Source organism: Myodes glareolus, chromosome 16, assembly GCF_982192425.1.
Source record: "Myodes glareolus chromosome 16, mMyoGla1.1, whole genome shotgun sequence".
Taxonomy (NCBI): Eukaryota; Metazoa; Chordata; class Mammalia; order Rodentia; family Cricetidae; genus Myodes; species Myodes glareolus.
The window spans coordinates 11,831,551-11,839,081 of record NC_142041.1 but is presented as its reverse complement, the minus strand read 5'-3'; the positions used below and the strand labels follow the sequence as shown (position 1 = coordinate 11,839,081).

Sequence of the window (7,531 nt, the reverse complement as noted above, 5' to 3'; positions counted from 1 at the left end):
GAGGCCATGGCTGCCAGTTAGGGATATTAAGCATAATACTATAATATGAGGCTTCCAGGCAGTTTGAAGATTGGATTTGTGCCTTTGTATTACACTGGAGGTGTTCCTGTGTGAAATTCATATTTTATATTACATCGGGGGAATAAAAAGATGAACAACACACACCACAGGAAATCAACACATCTTGATATATTTTGAATGTTCTGTTAAAAATCAACCCACCTCTTTTGGCTTCCGGAATGTCTGTCAAGAAAGAAAGATGTCTGTAATTAATATGTCAACAGGAAATTCACCAAGCCAACACATCATCCTGTCATGAACTTGTCCTAATTCAATGTTGTCCTGGTGCCAGTCTGAAGCAGCCACGATGGACAGGCAAGTGCGAATATTCTTCTGAGGAGCTAGGCAACACCTTTTCTTGAATTCTGAGCAGCTATTTTAACAACCCAGGCTTAAATCCTTTCAAAAACTTTAATGTGGCAGCTAAATTATAGCATGTCGTCAACGAAACACACAACAGATCAAATGCACATCTCAGCATTTGAATATCTGGCTCTATTCTTTACTGACTGTATGAGTGAACAAGCTCTTTAAACTTTCTGAGTTTTAGTGACACCCCAGAATAATGGTACGGTAGTTTGAAAGTAATTGGCCCCCATAAGAAAGTAATCCACACGATTAGAAGGTGTAGCTTTGTTGGAGAAGGTATGGCCTTGTTGGAGGAAGTGTGTTACTGTTGTGAGGGTGGGCTTTGAGGGCTCACATATGCTCCAACCACATCCAGTGTCTCAGATCGCTTCCTGTTGCCTTCAAATCAAGATGGAGCTCCTTTTTGACTCTCAGCTCCTTCTCCAGCACCATGTCTTCCTGCACGTTGCCATGTCCCGCCATGATGGGACTAAACTTCTGAAAATGCGAGCCACTCAATTAAACGTATGCCCTTCAAGAGTTGCTATGGCCATGGGGTCTCTTCACAGTAACTGAATCCCTACCTAAGACAAATGGGAACACTTCAGACTGTCTTGTAGGGGTTTGTGAAGATTAACTAACATGCTCCTGAACGAACTAGTTTAAGTAAACTCCCCTTGACTTCCTGCTTTTGGGTGGCAGAATTCCAGCCCAGCTTTGCTGTCAGGCTACTGTCGGACTGCAATGCAGGCATGAGCCCTACCACTCACAAGGCTACTAGTAGAATGCAAGAGTCTTCTCCCAGGTTCACCATACATCGTCCAAGTTCGTGTTTATACAATTGTGATGGTTTCAGCACAGACACTGCCCTCTATAGAGACGACACACATCAGAGTTGGCTCTTTTCTTTTCTTTTTGTTTTTTTTGGCCAATGTCATCAGGAGAGCATGTCTTTGATGTTTTACTCTCTTTTAGAATCTCCTTTTGTTATGTCTATTCCATTCAGGTTAAAAATGTATCTGATTGCTTGGTCACCAAAAATGGAGACCAATATCCTACCCCAGTTGTGGATTCTGCTACACACAGGGGAAGGACCTGTGCAGTGTACAGAACAGGGGCACACAAGTTCATGTCCTGACACTGAAGTTATGTGGTGGCCCAGACCCAGAGACACATGTTCAGAGATAGATCGTCTTCAAACTTATTTCCAAACCAGACTCGTATGTTTTGTTTTGTTTATGGTTCTTCATATTTAAGATATTTTTCATAGAATATGTTATTTTTTGGCTCTGGTCCCTTTAAGGGCAAGCCACGCCCACTCCCAGCCACTTCTGACCTCCTGGTCGCCATCTTAACCCTTTCTCTCCTGGCGTGTGCACACGTGTTTTCCTCTCTCTGTCCCCTTTTCTATTTCTGCCTTTCTCTCTCTCCTTCTTCTTTAAGTAATAAATGTTTACCCTTATGCTTAGCCTTACGTCTATTTACTATGTCCTGTGAGCCTTTTATCTGCCGTACCCACCCGCCTGACTCATTCGGCCGCGTGGCAGGACCAGCCTGCCACCCTGGAGATCTTGCAGGGACCCACAGCTGTCCTTGTCAGACTGGCGGCTGCTCTGTGAGCCTGCCGGGGAACACGCCTGCCTATTAAACAACAAAAGAATATATTCTGATCATATTGTTTCTCCTCCCCCAACTTCCTCAGATCATCTCCACCTCCCTACCCACTCAAACCCGTGTTATTTCTCCCCTTCTTTCTGTCTCTCACTGTATCTCAAGAAACAAAGGAAGACATTCAGGATAATCATTTATACAAAGGTAAAGACGTTCGGTACATTCACCTTGAAGTTGAGTAGAAGTTCAACCCAGTGACACAGAGCATCGGAAGTGGAAAACTGTTTACCCAAGGCTTCCCCTGAGTAGTGCGGGAGTGGTGGCCTCTCCACAGCGTTAGGAATGACTTTCTTGTCTCTATAAGGCTTTGAATATTGAGCTTACACTGCCTCTGGACTTAAAAACCCTTGAGGCAAGAACTCCAAACAATATACCCTAGTCTGTGATACATCAGATTTCATATGAAAATCAACACTTGAATTTATTGCAGGCTCCATTATTTCTGTATCCCCAGAATTCATCAACTGAAGCGCTAACCCCCAGAATCTCATATCATGACCATACCTGGAGCTGGAATCTTTAAAGGGGGAACTCAGGTAAGATGAAGTCCAGAAGATGTGTGAGACTGTCTGCAAGCCAAGGTGAGAGGCTTGTCAGAAGCCACACCACTGCCCGGTCTCGGAACCCCATTCTGAGAACTGGTAGAAAATTCATCTCTATGTTTTGTGTTGTGGGACTTTGTAATATAGGACATAGGTGCCTTCTATTCAGAAACCATGGTGGGATCTCAGGAAAATATGGCCTGGCTAATTTCTATCTCTTAGTTTATAGTATAGGAGACAGGCAACAGCCTACATCAAATAGGTGCATGATCAGAACCCTAGAATGCCAAAAATTCAGAACAGCAAAGCAAAGTGGAACATTATATGAGCACATTTAAAATGGAAAAAGATACAAATGGAGGAGCCGGTGCCTTATGAAGACATCAAAATGTCTTAAGACACAACTAAGATATTTAAAAATAAAAGAATTCATAGAATTCAAATACAGTGTTTTAAAATTAAAAATAAACAAGTGATTACATAATGCACTACATACAGTTTGAAAGGCAATGCGCTGGAAGCAAGAGACGTGGAAACTACACAGTAGTCATTACCAAAGGGAGAGAAACAACGGCTACAAAAGACAATTTAGAAGGTGCAGCTTGTCCAGTGACGATCTGTATGCTTATTGGAGCTACTAGGAGATGGGTCAGAGTGTAGGATAATGTTAAAACTAATACTGTGTTGTTCTGCTTGACAATAAGGTGAAACACAAAATGCTTTCCGGGTATGTTAACAGGGCATGAAATACAATGTCACCTACCACAGTGTAGTGAGGATGGATACCCGTGACAAAGTGGTGGCCTGAGAGCCAAAGGTAAGTGACAGAACAGTTAAATGCCAGCAGGACATTTGATTGACCCATTAATTGACCCAACAACAATAACAGACATCTAAGGGCTGACGTTTCTAGCAACAATCAGTTTTGCCTCGCTGCCAGAGTTTTCCCATCTGTAAATGAAGGAACTGGAGAAACGCACCAAGCCCCCAGGTTTGGTGTCAGACAAAACAAAGTCCATCCACTTCCCACTGGTGTGCTCTCCATCTTAAGTGGTTTAAAACACTTGTTATGTGCGGGGGGCCATCCTGTCCAGCAGGAATGAGCGCCACCAAAAACGAGAATTCCTTCTCTGGTCACATCTTTATTTGGAGCATTCCCTTGAGGAAAATTGGGGGAAGGGAAGATAGAGCAGGGACGAGAGAAAGCTTAGAGAGAGAGCGTTGGGCCCAGAGGCAGCTGCTTTTAAGCGGTGGAGAGGCTTGAACGCTGTCCTGATTGGTTAATGCCATTCTGCTGTTCTGAGCATGTGCAAGCAAGGGTGCAGGCAAGGGTGCTCAGCCCCACGTGGCTACCTCCAAACTGCAGGACCACCTGTGCCTCCAGGTGGCTCCCAACATCTCCCTCTTCTCTTGTTAATAAGAGCAATAAGGCAAAACTATTTTCCAATCTGGTCCCCACCTCACTTGGGCTAGCAGGTAGCACACCAATCAAAGACATACAGCACTTCCACCTAGACACAGCATGTCAAGAATATCTCTGCTCCCACCCATTCCTAAGGAAGGAAAAGGCAAAGTAGAGTCAGTCAGAAAATTGTTAAGAGATAAGAGGTTGCACAGGGTGCTGCTCAAGTCGATGGTGTGAAACAGCTGCTCTTGGCACCGCCCAGAAGGTCATCTCTGCTGCCTCCGCATGAATCTTCCATAGCAGGACACTCAGCATCCACTGGGTCATCTTCTTTATCTCTCTGGTCGGTCTCGCTGGCATCCAGATGTATGTCAGCATTCCTAGAAAAACATAAACAAAACTCTCCTCCCAAATTAACATTTAAGAGTACTAAAAACTCTCAGTGTAAAAATTCAGCACAATCAGTACTGGAAGTAGGCTGGTTTTGAACTTAGAGACCTGTAGGTCTCTGCTTCAAAAAGCAAATCTTGTTTGCCTGTACCAGCAAAATTTTGAATTAAAAATTAAGTGTAAAGAATGCAAGAGAAATCAAATCCTTTCTCTGGGGGAAGCTTTCACTGGTAGTCCCCCTCTATTGTTTAACCCCAAAACAGTTGTCACTGGGAATTGAACTCATGACCTTTGGAAGAGCAGGCAGTGCTCTTAACCTCTGAGCCATCTCTCCAGCTCCTGCATTCAAATGAAAAAACCTCTAGGTAGCATTGTTTTATTCCACCCGTTGCCTCAGGCAAAAGGTCCGCCTATGTTACCTAGGATACGGTAACCAGGTAGACACGCCTTTATTATGATAATTACGACCAGTTCTTTAAGGGAGAATGGGCGTAGACCATCAATCTGACTACTTCCTGCTGACAAAGGGGCGATGTTTGGGGGATAAATGTTTTTATCTGACTGAATTTTTGGCGACAAATGTTTTCGGCGGCAGCAGCAGACAGCGGCGGTTGCCCCGCCTCTGAGGCCCATTGTGGCGCGCTCCGCATGGCCCAAAGGCATGGCCCCGCCCCGGGCCGTGCGCGGCTCGCCGGTTTATCCTGTATCTGCAAACTGTGCACCCTGCCTCGCCTCAGGCAATGAACTCGCACCGCAGGCAGTGACTCTTTTCCAAGCTCCGGCGAGGGGGGGCATCTGCCCACCCATGGAGGGCCCAGTTAGGGCCGCGGGGGGCCCCAGTCTCAGACCTTCCCAGGGGCCGGGGAGTGACGAGCACTTAGTACGTGGCCCCGCCGGTGAGCTTCCTCCGCCTGCCCATGTTGCTATGGAAACGCGGTTCAGAGTTTGGCCCCTCTCCGTCTTTAGGTCTTTAGCGGCGCTGCTACGCAGCTTCCGCCTCTGCCTCCCGAGTGCTGGGATTAAAGGCGTGCCACCACCGCCGGCTACTTCCTCAATCAAAAATTAAAGTTTTTTGTACGTGAGAGCCAGAGACTGAGCTCTCTTATCAAAATTAGGCGAAAATCACCTCCAAAAGCTCTGTGGCTCTTTAAGAACAGGGAAGGCAGTCTTCAAGCATGATCAAACTTGCCTCCCTATGAGACTGTTGCCCCCAGTCTCTAACAGCGAGTACGCAGGTGGACGGAAAGGGAGCGGAAGCTGCGGTCTCCCGTACCCCATCGTCCTCATAGTCCAGCCTTAGTTACCTCGCCTTTTTTGCTGCTGTTCACACTCCTCCTGCACTGAACTTAAGGGATTTTTCTTCCCCGTTGCTTTCTGTACCTTCTTTCAGATACCTTAACTTTGATTTTTTTTGTATTTTCTTTTCTTTTTAGGCCTATACTTTGAAATTCTTTTTCCTCCCCTTTTTGGGGGATTCAACTGACGTCACTCACCGCTCCACATGTTCAGAGTTCTGAAATTCACGGCTCTCTGTGTCCTGGTGTCTGATTCCGGCTTTTTCTCCTGGGCTTTCAGCACGTTGCTGGGCGCTTCCTTCTCAGGGTCCCCCGGCGTAGTTGTCAGGGTCCCTCAGCATCCCGGGGTTTCGAGCACCAGTTGCGGGGGGCCATCCTGTCCAGCAGGAATGAGCGCCACCAAAAACGAGAATTCCTTCTCTGGTCACATCTTTATTTGGAGCATTCCCTTGAGGAAAATTGGGGGAAGGGAAGATAGAGCAGGGACGAGAGAAAGCTTAGAGAGAGAGCGTTGGGCCCAGAGGCAGCTGCTTTTAAGCGGTGGAGAGGCTTGAACGCTGTCCTGATTGGTTAATGCCATTCTGCTGTTCTGAGCATGTGCAAGCAAGGGTGCAGGCAAGGGTGCTCAGCCCCACGTGGCTACCTCCAAACTGCAGGACCACCTGTGCCTCCAGGTGGCTCCCAACAGTTATGGGAGTTCCTTAGTCTTTCTGAGGCTCGCTGTGTTTGCGTACTCTGTAAAATTGTCCCCTCCCCCTGGGAAGAGGGACCCTCAGCTGAGGAATTGCCTCTACCAGATTGTTCTTTGGTCTCATCTGTAGCCTGTAGAACATTTTTTTAAAGTTTTTAATTGACATAGGAATTGTCCTGATCTGTGTAAGAAACAGAAAGTGAGCCTTGAAGGGAGCCAGCAAACAGGGTTTCTCCATGTTGTTGTTGTTGTTTTGTTTTGTTTTGTTTTAGACAGGGTCTCACTACATAGCTCTGACTGTCCTGGATCAGGATGGCCTCTGGAACTCACAAATCTACCTGCTTCTGCTTCCCAGTGCTTAAAGGTGTGTACCACTATACCCAACTCCTCTGTGGTTTTTTGCGTCAAGCTCCTGCCTTGAGTTCCTGCAGTGGCTGCTCCAGGTGATGAACTAAAACCTGGAAGTAGAAGAACCCCTTCTTCCCCCAAGCTGGCTTTGGCCAATGTTTTACCCCAGCAATAGGAAAGCCAGCCTGACCACTCACATCGCTGATCTGGAGGGAGCAGGGAGCACGTGAAATTTGGGGGAGCACCTAGAATGTAGCAGGAGAACCTGGGATGGAAGCGGAGCACCTGGCTCAGATTCCTGGTCTGGAATGGGGATGGGGGAAGTACCTGGCTCAGATATCCCCCGGAAGTTTCACTGAGACTTCAATGCGATTGGCAGCATTGTGTTCCTAACACGAAAACACCTTTGCAGGGCGCAGGTGCTTTCCATCAGAATCCGTGGTTTCATTTGAATAAAATTAAACTAATTTGCGGGGGATGTGGGATGTGAAAAGTAAGCTTTTTTTTTTTTAAAAAAAAAATAACAGTTGCATGGGCCTTTACTTGTAAAACACACAGCAATGAGTACATTTTTCTCAAACAGAAATGTTCTTGGCTGCAGTAGATGCAAAGGTTGACCCCTTGTGGCTCTGTGTGGGGACTGCAGGCTAGAGCCCTTTTCCTGGGACTCTGGTTTAAAGCCCTGGCTGCAGGCCTGGAATTGGGTGCTGAGGCAGTGCAGTGGGGGATGGGCTAATGGAAGCTGCACAGGGTGTTTCTGAAAGTCCACTGAATTGAAAGA

At 46.6% G+C, this 7,531-nt stretch overlaps 1 long non-coding RNA gene and 1 pseudogene across 1 annotated transcript; one reads left to right on the top strand and one right to left on the bottom strand.

Moving 5' to 3' along the window:
- The first annotated feature begins 1,792 nt into the window (after nt 1-1,792).
- Nucleotides 1,793-3,490, top strand: LOC146891392 (uncharacterized). The gene is made up of 3 exons (XR_014997431.2): nt 1,793-2,223; nt 2,534-2,615; nt 3,361-3,490. It is a non-coding gene; the product is annotated as an uncharacterized LOC146891392 (long non-coding RNA).
- Nucleotides 3,491-5,101: 1,611 nt separating this feature from the next.
- On the bottom strand, nt 5,102-5,328 carry LOC148119528 (Nuclear RNase P; annotated as a pseudogene).
- Nucleotides 5,329-7,531: the final 2,203 nt, after the last annotated feature.